This window comes from Balaenoptera physalus (genome assembly GCF_965194825.1).
Source record: "Balaenoptera physalus genome assembly, chromosome: 8".
In the NCBI taxonomy this organism is placed as follows: domain Eukaryota; kingdom Metazoa; phylum Chordata; class Mammalia; order Artiodactyla; family Balaenopteridae; genus Balaenoptera; species Balaenoptera physalus.
Window position 1 is genome coordinate 111,974,887 of NC_138887.1, and position 17,224 is coordinate 111,992,110.

Sequence of the window (17,224 nt, forward strand, 5' to 3'; positions counted from 1 at the left end):
TATTTGCAGTAGCAAAATCTAGGGAAAATAACATACCAGTGTGCATTAATTCCACAATGGATAATAAATTCTGACAAATAGAATGGAATCCTACATATTAGTGAAATTGAATTATCTAAAATTGTATGCAACAACATGAATTAATATCATAGACATAATGTTGAATAAAAAAAGAACATGTCCCAGAAAAAAATATGAACAGAATTATCCCCCTTACATAAATTTCAAATACATACAACATTAAATAATATATAAATTACAGATTCTTACATAAGTTCTAAAAACAGTAATGGAAAGCAAGTGAATAAAAGTATAAACTTCAAGGTTATGGTTACCTGGATGAGGTGGAAAAAGAATAATAAAAATCTAGAAAAATAACACAGGGAATTAATCTTTAGTGATAATCTAACTCCTAAGCTGATTGGTTCAGGCAAGATCATTCCTTTTTGTGTCTCCTCAGATGCATTGCATCATCAACGTAAATATTGTTTTGTATAGTTCAACATTTAATTTTTTAACTTAAGTAGTTGCTATATGATTTTGTAAGTGCGGTGGAAGCTATGATTGACATACAGCCAGCTGTACTGTTCATTGCCTGAGGGTGAAGGGAGGAGGGGAGGAGACAAACTGACAAATATAAAAAGCAAATAAATTAATGATGTGTGATTTTATTTAAATAATGAAAGAGCAGAATCAGGAAAAAGAGAATAAAAACAGTTTGAAATTCACCCTAGTTGTTTCACCAGCTTTCCCTGCCCTCCCAGCCTATGTGATGTTAGAGTCTCAGGTACATGGGGACCATGATGACCGTGGGAACCGACCACGTCACAAGGAGGTTGCTGATGGGGGATGAGGAGGCTTAGAGAAAAAGCCACCTGCCCTGCTTTTCCCCTGAGCCAACCATGTGCCTCAGCCTGCTGTGCTGTGTGGCCCTTTTTCTCTGGGGAGCAGGTAAGGTCATGTTGCGAAGTTGCTGGATTCCAGTCTCAGAACTTTCTCCTGTGGCTGCAAATCCAGGCTCCTTCCTGAGCTTTTTCTGAACTTTCTGTGTCTTTCCTCACAGGCTGCATGGCCACTGAGGTCACCCAGAGTCCTGGACATCTGGTCAAAGGAAAAGAACAGAAAGCAAAGATGCATTGTGTCCCCAGAAAAGGACATACTCATGTTTACTGGTATCGTAAGAAGCTAGAAGAAGGGTTCGAGTTTTTGGTTTACTTACAGAACGAAGACATTGTGGATGATACAGATGTGTTCAAACAGCGATTTTCAGCTCACTGCCCCCGAAACTCACCCTGCAGCCTGGAAGTCAAGTCCACTGAGGCAGGGGACTCAGCACTGTATTTCTGTGCCAGCAGCCAATCCACAGTGCTGCACGTTAGCTCTCCTTAGAACACAAACTCATCACGGACCCAGCTCAGGAAATAAGTGGTATATTAGGAGGGTAGGAACTAACGGAAACCCACCTTGAAAGAGCATGAACCAGAAGGAAAAATCTGTAAATGGTAACTCTGGGTGAGCAGAAAGGGATGTTTAAAACAGCTGGTGGAAACATAAACAGAAGGAAGGGGAAGGCAGCTGTAAAGAGGGCTCAGATTCCCCCGTTTGCAGGGTATCTGGCAAAGGAAAGACACAGGATATAAGCTTGATGGGTTTCTAACAATATTTTAAAATCTAGTTCTATGCTTTTCACCTGGCAAAGCTGTGCCTTCAGGGTTAAGGATAATCAGCAAGTCACCTGTCTTTCGTGGGGCCCCTGATCACCTGGCTCAGCAAATTTCATTGATCCAGACCCAGAGAGTCCTTAGGGGTTCTCGGCCGCTTCTCACAGCTGTCCCTGCCAGAGCAACTTAGCAAGAAACTCAGCAACTCTCTCAGTCCTGAATACTACAATTACACAAGTTTTAAAAGGAATTTTTAGGCATAACGTACTCACAATAGAGTGCACCCATTTTAAGCATATATTTCAATACATTTGATAAAGTTTTAGACCCATGTAACCAGCATGGTGGTCAAGATACAGAATATTTTCCCCTCCCCCCAAAATCCCCCCATGCTATTTTATTGAGGTCTTTAAATTGTCTCAGCATTGCTCTGTATTTTTTATTTATTTGTTTGTTTGTTTATTTGTTTGTTTGTTTTTGGCTGCGTTGGGTCCTCGTTGCTGCACGCGGGCTTTCTTTTAGTTGCAGCGAGCGGGGGCTACTCTTCGTTGAGGTGCGCAGGCTTCTCATTGCGGTGGCTTCTCTTGTTGCGGAGCACGGGCTCTAGGCACGCGGGCTTCAGTAGTTGTGTCACGCCGGCTCAGTAGTTGTGGCTCGCAGGCTCTAGAGCACTGGCTCAGTAGTTGTGGTGCACGGGCTTAGTTGCTTCACGGCATGTGGGATCTTCCCGGACAAGGGCTCAAACCTGTGTCCCCTGCATTGGCAGGCGGATTCTTAACCACTGCGCCACCAGGGAAGCCCTGCTCTGTATTTTTTATTGAACATGTCTTACATATATTTTGTTGACTTTTTCCTAAGTTTTTCCTAAATTTACTTTAAGAAATGTATTATGAATGTACCTTTTAATACTCACAAGGAATTTATTGACTAAAATATTTTCTGCCAAGACTTCACATTAGCCCACTTACATTTAGTCTTTACATTTCTCAACTGATGTCTCAACCTCAGTATATTATATAAAAATATCTTCTCCAGAAGTTAGTGTTCACCAGCATCTGTACCTGAGGTCACAACACCAGCCTCATTTTCTGTGTGACCAACTGTTAGTACTGCTCTGCTTTTAAGTAAAAGTGACTGATTCAAACATATTGAAAAAGTTATGAAACTTCTGCAATGTACACTATAAGAAGACTTACTGTTTCCTTATGGAAATAAACAATTGAGTTAAGAATAAGTAAGGGGAATATTTGACAGTGAAGCACATGACTTACAGAGAACATTTGGGTGTTGCAGCTTTGGGGGTCAGTCTGTGAGTTCTCTTCTTGTTCTTCCCATGGACCTTTTCATCCAGGTTTCTAGTCCTACAACTTTCTCCTCGTCCTGCTACCAAATGAATCCAATGTTCCTTAGCTTTCAGTATCCAGATTGAAAATCTCCTTATTTTGATTGGATCGTTTAGATTGCTTGCTTTTAATATGATTAGCCATATACTCGGATGAAAATGCCTCTTCTTGCTCTTGTTTTCAACTTGTCGTCTCTACCCTATTTCTTCATTGCCTTTCTAGGTAACCATTTTTATTAATTTCTTGGTTTATCCTTTCAGGGTTTCTCTTGGAAATATATAAGCATTCCAGATATGAAATAACTGCATTAGGGGCATGGAAATGGAGCAGGCTGTGAAATCTTTTACAATATGGGAAAAAGTTTGTAACAACATAAACTTTTTTATTATTTACTCCTTTGAGCTACCTCTGAAACATGACACTACTTAACAACGAATGCAACAAGGATCTTAAATCCACTAGAAGTGTCTAAAATTCTGTCAACAAGACAGAACTGGGATCTAAAGTGTCTCAGAATTAGTACACATGCTATTGCAAGGGATGATTTTAAAGTATATCCTTTGTAAATCTTTTTACTACTCCATTTAGGGGATATTCTTTCTAGTTACAGGGTTTCTGAGAATAAACCTCACTGTTTCATGCAAGAAAGTCTATCTGTGCCATGCTGTGTCCCTGTCATTCTCTATTCCAATAATGCCCCTCAAGAATCACACATACATCATGATTACAAAGATGATGAGGACAACAGTGGTGATGAAGGTAACTGATAATAAAGATGGTCTATAGGAAGATACATAGAGAAATTGAATCATATCCCCGGGACTAGAACACAATCATAGTAAGTCCTGTTCTTGTCATACCTTAGGTTTGTACATCAGTCTAAAAAGCGGTTTAATATTTAAAAACAGAACACATTTAACAAATCTGAACTTGCACTGTAGACAAAATCTTCCTGAGGATACATGAACTTCCTAATGCTTCCCATCCATGTATTTCAGCACAAAGAATATTCTCTTCTAGAGCAGAAATTTCTAACCTGAGACCCATGGACCTCCAAGGGGTGCAATGATAACATTCAGTAATCCATGAATTTGACTGGGAAAAATGTATCTGTATTTTCACTAGTCTGTAACTAAAAACACAGCATTTAGTTCATGATGGGTAAATAACCATAGCAATGTTAGTAGAACCTGTGACAAAGTCAGTAAAAGAAATCACAGGTATGTGCACATATTTGCATAAATTTATTTGCATGTTATTACACTTGATATAGATTACAGTTGATATGAAAGTCCCAGGTATTTTCATATCACATTACATTGAGTAATGTCATTTATCTATGTCATTACTCTCAGTACTCACTACTGGAAATCATGGCAGTTTTCAGACTCACCAGGATATATTTTATCAAATGAATTTTAAAGATGTGTATATATTAATATCATAAATACACTAATATATGTATATATATATTAATATCATAAATTTCATTTAAAATACTGTGATAACTGCATTTCAAAATAATTGGTGTCCTTTGTATTACTATGTATTCTATTTTATGAGTTTAAAACATTATTCTGAGAATGGGTCCTTAGGATTAACCGAATTACCAAAGGGGTCCATGTGTGAGGAGTGAGATCTTCAACTTTGCAGATGTGATTGACAGCCTCAAGCCTGCACCCAATGGTTGGAAGCAACCTGTCAGCCAGCATTCTTTCTCAGAGTTCTCCCCCAGGGCTGCACTTTCTAATGATTCTCATTCTCAATCATTACATCATTTCCTCTCTCTCTCTCTCTCTCTCTCTCACACAGACACCTTTCTTCCAGAAAGTGGAAGCAACAGTGTCTGAGCCACCAGACTCCAACCAAGTTTCATCATAAAAGTGTCTTTTATTACAGATGACCCCAGAAATAAAAATAAAACATTTTTCTACCAACATAACAACAGGTGATGAGAAATAATCTATGATTGTATTTTTATTTATCTAAGATTCTTGAGAAGAAATGATGTTATGCAATGAACATCACAACTCATTGTATAAGTTTCAGTTCAGTGCTGGGGAATGATAATTTTTTTAGCTTGCACAATCCTATGTCAGTAAATATCTGAATTCCCTTGACATAGTATTAACTTCCTAAATCCTCTGGATTAAATAACAAGTCCAGAAGGTAATAATAGCAAACACAAATATTGTGCTTTTTCTGTATTAAGAACTGTTCTAAATTCTATATTTATATAATATTCACAATAACTTTTGAAGTAGATACTCATTATACCCATTTTACAGATGAGAAAACCAAATCAAAGGGAGGTTAAGAGACTTGCCCAGGGTTACACAGCTGCTACTTGGCAGGGCCAGAACTCAAGCCGAGGCTGTCTCCCAAATCCCTGCTCTAATCCACCTCCATAGGGGGAGGGTGGGTTTAGGGCCCTTTGTTATTGCTAAAATTGCTGGAGTAGCCGCTGTACCATCTCTACTGTACCGATTATAATAAATACAGAGGACAGAGAGAATTGGCTCTATTTTATAAAACAACATTTGAACCTCTTCTTGTGTTGGCAGTTTGGTGGTAAACAGAGCAGTTGATAGACAGGCAATAGACTCTGAAAATTGTAGGCATTTCCTTTCCTAGTTTTCATCACAATGAGTGCACAGGCACATGGCATTCTGAGTGTGACTTTGACCAGGAAATGGGGGATTCAGTATCTTCATCATGTGGGCACTTGTCCATTTAGAAGGGATATAAAGAGCTCTGTTAGGCAGAAGAGAAGATGCAAGTGTCTTGATCTCTCTTAGCCTTAGTTCCCCATGTGCAAAATCAGCTGTGACAGTCAGTCACCTTATAGCAATTACCAATTCTGCATATTGAGCCAGGGGGAGCCCTAGATCCCAGCCCCTTCCCTTGGCCTCTCTCAGAGTCTGTGTCTGGAGCTTTACAAATACCTAGTCCTTGCCATGGGTAGCTGGACCTTCTGCTACGTGGCCCTTTGTCTTCTGGGAGCAGGTGAGCCCAATACCCACACAGTAAAATCCGATCCTGTAGGTGCAGATCCGCACTCCAGCACCCTCTTCTCACGATAGTGTCAGGCTCCCTTCTGGACGTTTGTGTCTTTACCCCACAGGACCCATGGATGCTGAAATCTACCAAATGAGATTCCTGCTTGCTAAGGCTGGACGGGATGTGACCCTGGAGTGTAAACAGGATCTGAGCTACAACGCCATGTACTGGTACCGGCAGGATACAGGGCAGGGTCTGAGGCTGATTTACTACTCTACGGTTGAAAAGGTTGTTCAGAGAGGAGACATATCTGAAGGCTACAGTGTCTCTCGAGAGGAGAAGGGGCTGTTTCCTCTCACTGTGAAGGCGGCTCACACCAACCAAACAGCCTTGTACCTCTGTGCTGGTAGCGTCACAGTGGAGCACGGCCACACCACACCTGTGCACAAACCCGCTCCAGCCCTGCAGCTCCCAACATAGCCTTTCTCTAAAATTGTTAACAACGTCCCTTCCTTGCACTCCCAGAATTCTTAATCAAGAACTCACAAGAGGGGCTTCCCTGGTGGCCCAGTGGTTAAGAATCCGCCTGCCAGTGCAGGGGACACAGGTTCAAGCCCTGGTCCAGGAAGATCCCACATGCCGCGGAGCAACTAAGCCCGTGCGCCACAACTACTGAGCCTGCGCTCTAGAGCCCGCGAGCCACAACTACTGAGCCCACGTGCCACAACTACTGAAGCCCACGCACCTAGAGCCCGTGCTCCACAACAAGAGAAGCCACCGCAATGAGAAGCCTGCACACCTCAACGAAGAGTAGCCCCTGCTCGCCGCAACTAGAGAAAGCCCGAGTGCAGCAATGAAGACCCAACACAGCCAAAAATAAATAAATAAAATAAATACATTTTAAAAAAAAAAAAAAAAGAACTCACGAGAATAGACCCAGAGGATACACTTTGCTCCTAGGGCATCTGGTTTTTCATCACTCCTTGTACACTTAGCTGTATTTTTTCTTGACATTTTCCTAAGTCCCTCTACCTTTCCAAATACAAAGGGTAAAAAATTGAATAGAAAATAGATAATTTATCTAAGGAGCTAACAGACTAGTAAGAAAGTAATTATAATGGATTTGAATATAATACACTGTAATAGCATATATCATATCACAACATAATACCATATAATACTATAATCAGAAGTTCTTTGGGGGCTCTGGGGAAGACAAGCCAGTTCTGTCCGGTTGGATCAGAGAAAGCTAAGAGAATCTGAGCTTCACCAAATGCATCTGATTGTGAGTAGGACATTCATATTAAAGTAGGTCATACTTTGCAAAAAATTATAGAAGAGAAAATATAGTCAACAGATATTAATTTTATCCAATAGAACAATTTTGAGAGAGTTGACAGGATGGAGTTTCTGAACAGGTCGAGTTTCCGGTTTCATGGATGTAAGTAAAGAAGTGTCTTATAAGCTGTTGCTCAAGAAAGGGAGCTGAAACTTGAGAGAAATATTCAGTTGTCATCAGCAGATAGGCCATCAATATAATTTTTCAATGGTCTGTGTATGATTTTGGTTCCTTACAAAGCCACAACTTCAAATAAAATGGGGCCATGTTATCAGTAGCAATTCCCATTTGGGATAGTAGGGTTTGAATTGTTTATTGGATAATGCGATGAAAACTGGAAGTAGGCAATTGTATATACAGACGTAAATAGAGCTGGGCTAGGGATATAGGTTCTGCAGAACTCAGTGTATAAAGGCTTAAACTACGGGACCAGAAAAGTCCACCCAAAATATAGACTTATGTAGAGATAATATAGTTGGAAATATAGACTGTGGTATTCTGGTTCTTTAAGGAGATAAAAGAAGACAGAAGTGGACTGTATAGGGATTAACCAAGGTATGGAATGTAAAAAAAAAAAAAAAGAGGGAATTAAGAGAGAGTACAGTACGAGCTTTGCGTTGTCTAATGTTGCTATTTGTAAAAAAAAAAAAAAAAAAAACGGTAATCCCAACAGAAAAAGTCACAAACACTTCTTGGGTAGCTGGTCTGAAAAGGGGAAGCTGGTATGAATATATTAGCTTATTCTGGACAATAAGAGCTTTTACATTGTAGTTTCTTCAAGATATCTTTAGAAAGACATGAGACAGAGGTAAGATTCCAGCGAACCACCAAAGCAGGAAATGGGAAGCCTCCGTAAATGGAGTGTGAGTCTGTCTACCAATGGCTGATGCCACAGGAAGAATCTGAGGATATGTATGAAATAAATGGTGCCAAAAAGGGCGGAGTGATTAGGTACACAAATATTTTTCCCAACCAGGTATATTTCATGGGATATATATATATATATACATATACAGAACTATATATATTGTTCTTAAGTATATACATGAATGATATTCCAGACATAAATACCTATATACAAGCAACAGATTTAGAAAATTAAATAAAGATATCAAATATCCATGACTTAAGAATAAATTGAAGAAAAGCAATGAAATGCCTCCATGGAAAAAAATAATATATCTACATATATATATAAAGCCTTATTGACAGCCATTACAGAAGGCTTAAATAAGTGAAGAGATCCTATGTTTTAGGTTGGGTAGATTCAGTGTTTTTAAAACACTTAACGGAATCCAATCAAAATCCCAATAAGTTTTGATAGAACTTGCTAGGTTAAATCTAAAATTTATGTTATGCTGCAAAGGGCAATGAATAGCTAAGACATTCTTGTAGTAGAAGAACCAAGTGGGAGATCGCTAACAAATGTCAAGAATTATTATAAAACCACAATAATAAAGGTAGTTTAGCATAGAGACAGTGACACATATACACACAGAGATGGAACTCTAGAGTCAAAGAACAGATTTTTCAACAAATTGGTGATGGTAACATTGGGTTTGTATGTATGAAGGCAAATGAAACCGGACAGTTATTTCACAATAGCCAAAATCAATTCCAGCTGTATTAAGAGCATAAACGTAGTAAAATCACAGAGCTTTTAGGATAGGAACATATCTTCATGGTCTCAAGGCAGGGAAATCATTTGTAATCTCCTTAATCATTAATGAACAAATTGATTGAAATGACTATATCAAATTTAAGATACTTAATTCATCACAGTTAACCATGCAAGAGTGAACAAATAGCTGCATAGTGAGAATAATTTATATGTCTATATTTATATCCATAGCCATATTTATATTTATATATCCAAGAAAGGCTGGTGAATAGAATTCATAAAGGACACCTACAAGTTACTGTAAATTTTTCTACAAATTAATACAAAAAAGATAACAATAGAAAATGGATAAAAAACATAGAGAAGCACCTCACAAAAGCAGAAATTTATTTGGTCATTAAACATGCAAACATCGGTAAATTTCATTATTATCAGGGACATGTAAATTAAGACTCCAATGAAATATATGCACACAAGAATGACTACAGCAAAAAAGACTATAACAAGGAAAGACAACATATCAACAAGAGCTCTCTTGAATCACTAGACAGAGTGTAAGTTGGTGGATCTAATTTGGAAAACAATTTGGCATTCTCTATTAAAGTTTAAGATGTGTGTACTCATTACCTAGCAGTTACACCCTCTGAGAAAAATCTTTCATATGTGAAAACTAGGACACATGTATTAGAATATTCAGTATAACGTTACCTTAAACAGCCAAAACAAACAAAAAAAGAAAAAAACAGCTAAAAAATACCTAAATGTACATCAAAAGAAAAATAGATAAATAAATGATGGTATATGGCTATGAAGAAATTATACAGTAATAAAAATGAATGAACTAAAACTAAACATCAACATGATTGAACTTCACAAATCTGAGTGAAAAATTACATTGGGGAACACATGTACAGCAATGTCTCGTTTATGTAAAGTTTAAAAGCATGCAACAGTAAACACCATTTTGTTTAGTTATGCACCTGCACATAAGTATTAAAATATGAAAGAGGGCTTCCCTGGTGGCGCAGTGGTTGAGAATCTGCCTGCCAATGCAGGGGACACGGGTTCGGGCCCTGGTCTGGGAGGATCCCACATGCCGCGGAGCAACTAAGCCCGTGTGCCACAATTGCTGAGCCTGCACGTCTGGAGCCTGTGCTCCGCAACAAGAGAGGCCGCGATAGTGAGAGGCCCGCGCACCGCGATGAAGAGTGGTCCCCACTTGCCGCAACTGGAGAAAGCCCTCGCACAGAAACGAAGACCCAGCACAGCCAAAAATAAATAAATAAATAATTAAAAAAAAAAAAAAAGACTTATGTTATCCAGTTTGATCAGGAGCCCAGCCAGAGGGTTACACTTATAAACTCCTTGTAATGGTGTCAGTTTGACAATAGAGATCAAGAACCTTTAAAAAGCAGTAAGTATTATAGTAATTCTATAATTATAATAAGGATAACTTGGGAATTTGGCTTTGGGTCAAAATGGATAGTTGTTACTTACTTGTCCTACATCCTTAAGCCACTATAAAACCTGACAACAGTTTTAAAGCAACAGTTTTCAGACATTAGACAGCAGGCAGTAGAGGGCGGTCATCCCTTAGAAGAGGAAACATACAAGTCTCTGCCTTAGTACAGTTTCTGGACTGAGGAACAAGCACGTGGAGACCAGGCAGAGCATAGTGGTCTGGCTGAGGCGGGGAGAGAGACCAGAGCTCGGTGCTGTGGAAGCTGCTGATACTGCAGGGTCAGCTGCTGTAGAGAAGGGAGCTGGGCAGAAACAGAGCTCCCAACATTGCATGGAGTCCCCTTTATTCTTCGGTCAAATGGTAACAGCAGGTGCATAACAGAGAACGCGCCCCTCCCCCAAGTCCTGGCAGAGAGCAGTTGCTGGGGAGCTGTGAGAAAAATGGAGATTCTGGCATCACACAGTCGTGGGAGACACGGATCCTGACCAGCCAGAGTGGAGAGACTTCGCTGACACCCTGGGAAAACACCTGGCACCTCTGGTGGGGGTCACACCTCGGGAGAAGGGCTACCCAAGTCCTAGAGTGACAGCCACTCTAGAACTGCCCCAGCAAAGCTCAACAAGCCTCAAAGGGATCTACCCGATCTGCCAATAAATTAACTGCCTTTCATAGAAAATTATCGCAGCACTTGTTAAATAAAGGCAAAAGAAAATCTAGACTCTCAAAAATGTAGCATCTGCAATTTGAATCATGCAGTAAAAAAAGTATTAGACGTGGGAATAAATGGGAAAATATGAGTTGTACATAGAAAAAACCTGGCAATAGAAACCAACCCTAAATAACACAGATGTTGGAAACTTCAGACAAGGATTTTTAGGAGCCATTATAAAAATATGTTCAAGAATTTAGAGGAAAATATGATCATAATTTGATCAACTGATAAAAGTGTTTAGCCCATAACAATCCAGACAAAAAGGAAAAAAACACAACTTACCATATCAATGATGAAAAAAGAAACTATGGACACAACAGACATTAAAGTGATAGAATATCATAAATAAGTATATGCCAAAAAATTCTACAACTTAGATTAAGTGAGATTGTTTGAAAAGCACAATTTACCAAACTGACTCAACATGAAATTAGAAATATGAAGAACCTGATATGTAGGAAATTGAATTCTTTATCAAAAACATTCCCTCAAAGGAACTACAAATCCAGATTCCTTTACTGGTGAATTCTATCAAACATTTAAGGAAAAAAACAAGGTCAACTTTACCTAATTTTTTTTAGAAGACAAAAGAGGAAGAAGCACTTCATAACTCATTATATAAAGCCAGCAAAACCCTAATGCCAAAGTCTGACAAAGATATTACAGAACAATATCCTTTATGACCACAGATGAAAAAAATTCTTCCCAATATATTAACAAACCCAATCCAAATGAATATGTGTATATGTATGTATGCACGTGTGTATGTGTTTATACATATATAGTGGTAATGCATCACGCCCAAGTGGATTTATTGCAAGAGAAACAATGGGTTAGCATTCAAACGTCAATGTAGGTCATCATATTAGCAAAATAATGAAGAATAATCATTTGACCATCTCAATAGATGCTGAGAAAACATTTGACAAAATCCAGTACTCTTTCAAAATGAACACTCACAGCAAACTGGTAATAGAAGAGAGCTTTTTCAATCTGGTAGAGATTATCAGCGAAAAATTTACAACTCACATCCTATTTAATGGTGAATATTGGACACTTTCCTCCTATAATAGGGAACAAGGCATGATGTTTCTCTCACTACTTTTCTTCAGCATTATACCGGAGGTCTTAACCAGTATCATAGGGCCAAGCAAAAATGAAATAAAAGTCCTAAATATTGTAAAAAAAGAGGTGAAATTATCAGATTACATGATTATTTATATAGGAATCAATGAACCACAACTAGAAATAATTAGTGAATTTAGAAAGATCACAAGATACAAGGTCAATATTAAAAAATCAAGTGTCTTTATACGAGTTGCAAACAACTGAAAAATAACCTTCAGGAAACAATTCCATATACGATAGTATCAATAACAAACAAATTTAGCAAATGATGTTCAATGAAAAACTACAAAATGTCACAAAGGGAAACTAAAGAAAATATTGAAAATGGAAAGATATCTGTTTATGGATTGAAAATTTCAGTGCATTAAGGTAGCAATTTTCTCAACAAATAAAGTTGAAACAAATGGATGAGCACATGGAAGGAAATGAACTTTACTGATACCTCATATCATAAACAAAAATCAGTTTGAGGTGGATGAAATGCCTAAGTGTAAAGGCTAAACTACAAATCTTCTAGAGGAAAACACCTTTGTGAGTTGAAGGTAGGCAAAAATTTCTTATGACACAGAAAGCAGTAACCAGTAGTAAAAAGTCGTTTCTCCTTTGGCATCCTTTGTGCCAGAGGATGTTTGTTATACAGATCAGTAATTCCCCAATAAGAGTGTTTTCAGCGTCCAGAGGATCACATCCATGAATACACAGCACACAGCTGGCAAAGAGCTCGGCGTGTGGGTGAGAATGAGAGGTCTGTGCTCTGAGAGGTCTGAAGATAAGTCAGAGGAAAAGTGGGTTATAAGAAAGACTTGAGAGCCATACGAGCTACCCAGAGTAGGGGGAATATTGGTCCATGCCATCAAGGACCCTCTTGGTTGCCCACACATAAGTGTCTTTTTCCATTCCATTCCCATCCAATAGGTGTCTCTTCCACTCATTCCTCTGATAATAGTCTCTCACTCCTCCTCAGGCATAGATTCTGCTCCCAGATGATTTCTGCTTCTTCTCTCCTTGCCATGCATCTCCAAACAGCTCCTGTAGGACTCCACTGGACCTGAGTCCTCTCTTCTCTCGACTGTTGTGACCCGCCCCCCCAATGATAGGTTATATTCAGCTCTCAAACCTCTCTTCTGCTCAAATCACTGCCTACAGCAGGGGGCAGCAAAACAGTACATTTAAGAATTGCAGGGCTTCCCTGGTGGCGCAGTGGTTGAGAATCTGCCTGCTAATGCAGGGGACACGGGTTCGAGCCCTGGTCTGGGAAGATCCCACATGCCGCGGAGCAACTAGGCCCGTGAGCCACAATTACTGAGCCTGCGCGTCTGGAGCCTGTGCTCCACAACAAGAGAGGCCACGATAGTGAGAGGCCCGTGCACCGCGATGAAGAGTGGCCCCCGCTCGCCGCAACTAGAGAAAGCCCTAGCACAGAAACGAAGACCCAACATAGCAATCAATCAATCAATCAATAAATAAATCTTTAAAAAAAAAAAAAAAAAGAATTGCAAATGAGTGCAATTATATTTTACCATTAAGGGCAAACCCAAGACGATAGTCTTTTTTTTTTAATTACCCTGTTTGTGTTCATTGAACCCCAGGATAAGCGATTTACTGGAATAAATTCACCGTTCTATTGGTATGATTAATGGAGACCTCTACCAGAAAGAGAGAGAAGGGAGAGAACACGGGATTGTATCATATGGAACGATGCACTGGCTGAAAATGCGCTTGAGTGCTCCTAAATAAATCAGGAACTCTGCAAAATAACACAGGAGAGAGAGAAGCCAAGTGGGGACAAACGAGAGAGGCCATGAGTTGGTAATTACTGAAGCCAGGTAATGTGGGGACGTGGAAGCTCATTATACGATTACGTCTACTTGGAGTATGTTAGAAATTTTCATAATCAAAAGGAAAAATATTTTTGAAAAGGCTTTCCCAATGTGAGGTGCAGCAGGATTGATTGGTGTGGGATGCCATGGTGTATCCACGGATGGGGTGGAGCCAGGACAAGCACAAGTGGCGAACAACAGTTTCCTTATTACATCGCAAAGGGTTTCATGCCACTGCTGTTTAACTGTGTTATTATTTGTAATTTGTTGCCTTGAAATACTGAACACTTTCCTCCTAAAATCAGGAACAATTTATGTTATGCTAAAATTACCTGTCTTTAAGGAACCACTTACAGTTAATTCAAGATATGAGTGAAGGTCTTAGTATTTCTTTGAAATCCATACACACATTAAATGAATATCTTCCTGCAATGAGCCAATACTTTCAGTAAAGATCTGCATCCTGAAAACATTGACCAAAAAGGCAGCAGCCGTTAAAGAACAGTGTCAATTTGGAACAAAGTTATAGTGTTGCCCTTCTTTTAAAAAAAATCTCAAACTTTGCAGTGCACATGTTCAAACTGCATAGCTTATCTAGATCTGAGTTAGAAAAATAAATAAATAAGTGCAGAAAAAATAGAAATGTGACAGTGTCACAACCTTCCAATGAGACTAGACTCCTTTTATTTGAGAGGATTCTCAATTTTCTCTGTGGCCTAGCCAATTGGGAGGATGATACTTCCTTGAATGACTTAAATAGATAAGGTCTGAGAAGGGGGAGAGGGACTGCTCTCTGATAGGTGGCAGAGAAGCAGCATGAAGAGAAGAGGAGGGAGTAAGGGTTTCAGCATCTGCTGATGGATGTACACTAAGCTAAAGCACCACCCGCCTAAGGAGTAAGGGAGTGAAGAAGGTTAGAGCCTTGGGGGATGTGGTGGGAAGGGGTGTGGCTGCATCTTCCTCCAAAACCCACTAAGTTGGGAGGAACGAGGACATCACTGACTGAATCCCTGCAATTTCCTATTTCCGTGTCCTGTTCCCCCAACACTCAAAGCTAAGACCATCTTCTTCCCGCCTCTCGTCACCATGGGCTCCATGCTCCTCTGCTGTGTGGTCTTTTGTCTCCTGGGAACAGGTGAGTTTAGGAAACATGGGGAATCCCTGCCTTAAATTTTCCGGGTCGTGGCCAAAGCTTCTCCCTGAAGACTGTGGCAAGGACCCTTCCTAGGTTCTGTCTCCAGTTTTTGTCTTGTTTCCTCACAGGTTCGATGGATGCTGATATTACCCAGACTCCAAGGAATAGGATCGCAAACACAGGAAAGAACACTGTACTGGAATGTTCTCAGACTAAGGGTCATGAGTCTATGTACTGGTATCGACAAGACCCAGGACTGGGGCTCCGGCTGATCTACTACTCCCACGGTGTCAATGATATTAACAAAGGAGATGTCTCCGATGGGTACAATGTCTCTCGTAAGGAGAAGGCGAAGTTCTCCCTCTTCCTAGAGCCCGCCACCCCCAACCAGACAGCCTTTTACTTCTGTGCCAGCAGTATTTGCACAGTGCTTCCTGGCCACCTGCTCTCTACACAGAAAGACGGGTACCTTTGCTCATAAGGGCACAGAGTCTTCCTAGATGTGGGATGTGGGATCCTTAGAGGTCGTTCTATGCTGTGTGAGCCTCAGTCTGAACTTAGGGCCACCCTGGGTCAGTGTCCCCAGGCCATGGGATGACTCCGAAACCACAAGCTAGACTGAACCTACCTCCCCTGCCTACTGACGCTCTTTATCTATTCTAGTGGGGCTAGCCCAATACTGTCCTCCCAGGAGAATGAACCTGAGCATTTGGGAACACCATCATGATTTGCAATAAAAGCATTTCTTATTAGCGCATCCACAGTGTGGCTTTTAATGGTCCTTTGGCCTCTGTCTCCACCCACCTTGCAACATCCCCGACCATTCTGTTCCTGCTGATGTCACCTTTATCCTGCCAGCCCCGTCCCATCCCAGTCCTTCCAAGTCCTACTGTTTAGCTCTGTAGTTGGTTGCCTTTATACCAAAAACAAACTACCTTGCTTTCTAAAACTTCATTCTAAGCAAATTGAATCACCATTAAATCTGACTCAGAAGGTGAAATTCAAGTACCAGAGACTGTGATCTATAAAAGTTATCTTTCATCTATGGCCCGACACTTGGATCTCTACTGAGATCAATCTTAACCTGCAGGAACAGATAGACTTGCTTCATTTTCTGGATGTACTGAATTCCAAAACATTTGCCTGCTGTCCAGCGTAGAACCAAAGCTAGGAGCTTGGAGATTCCCTTTTCTCCAAAGGCATTGGGAAATAACCCTGACTGCCCTTCAGGGAGGACGCTCCTAGGAGCCAGTGTACTCTAGACACAAAAATACTTAATCAAGGGCTGCAAGCGTGGTGTAAAAGTCTGCCTGAGAATCAGGTTGAAGCCTTCCTCATGTGCTTTGTCTTCTTAACTCATAAACCTCGATTATTTCCACAGAAGAATCCACAGGACCTGGTGACAGTTCAGATACAGAGAACCCAATTTCTTTTATTTTCTACCTGTTCTAATTGGAAAAAAGTCATACTTCTTTTTTTCCTGTCTCCTTTATGAGTTCTACCTCATCTGCTATCCCTTTCTTTTCCTACAAATCTTACTTAAAACCACACCACTTCTGTGAAGTCTTCCCTTTCTTCCTTGAACGATAAGGTGTTCCCTTCCTTTATGCTCCTACGCCAATTTAAAGAAACCCCAGCTTTTGTAATTGCCATGTGGCTTGTCATTGTGGTCATGTCTGGGTCCTCATAGGCAAGTATGGCCTTTGAGAGACTGGACTTCATATCCTTTTACATTGTAGCCCCAGGATCTTGGGCTGTGCAAGATATATTGGATACAAAAGTATAAGTTCCATGGGAGCAGAGACCTTTTTTTGGTTCATGCTTATCTCCTAACATCTAGCGGTATGTCTGGCACATAGTAAGTGTTCAATAAATATTTTTTCAATAAATAAATGAAAGATTCAAATATGCTTTATGGAATTGACCCTGAATTTGTGCCCCACTATCGTCTACTCACCCACCCAAATTATTTATTTGCTCAAGTCTCTCATGTCTCAGGTCTC

The 17,224-nt window shown here is 40.0% G+C and overlaps 2 gene segments (V, D, J or C); both read left to right on the forward strand.

The window, feature by feature from the left end:
• Positions 1 to 4,517: 4,517 nt before the first annotated feature.
• Positions 4,518 to 11,840, forward strand: LOC309666051 (T cell receptor beta variable 19-like). The segment is given in 2 exons: positions 4,518 to 6,010; positions 6,129 to 11,840.
• Positions 11,841 to 13,760: 1,920 nt separating this feature from the next.
• LOC309666052 (T cell receptor beta variable 24-1-like) lies at positions 13,761 to 16,735 on the forward strand. The segment is given in 2 exons: positions 13,761 to 15,221; positions 15,350 to 16,735.
• Positions 16,736 to 17,224: the final 489 nt, after the last annotated feature.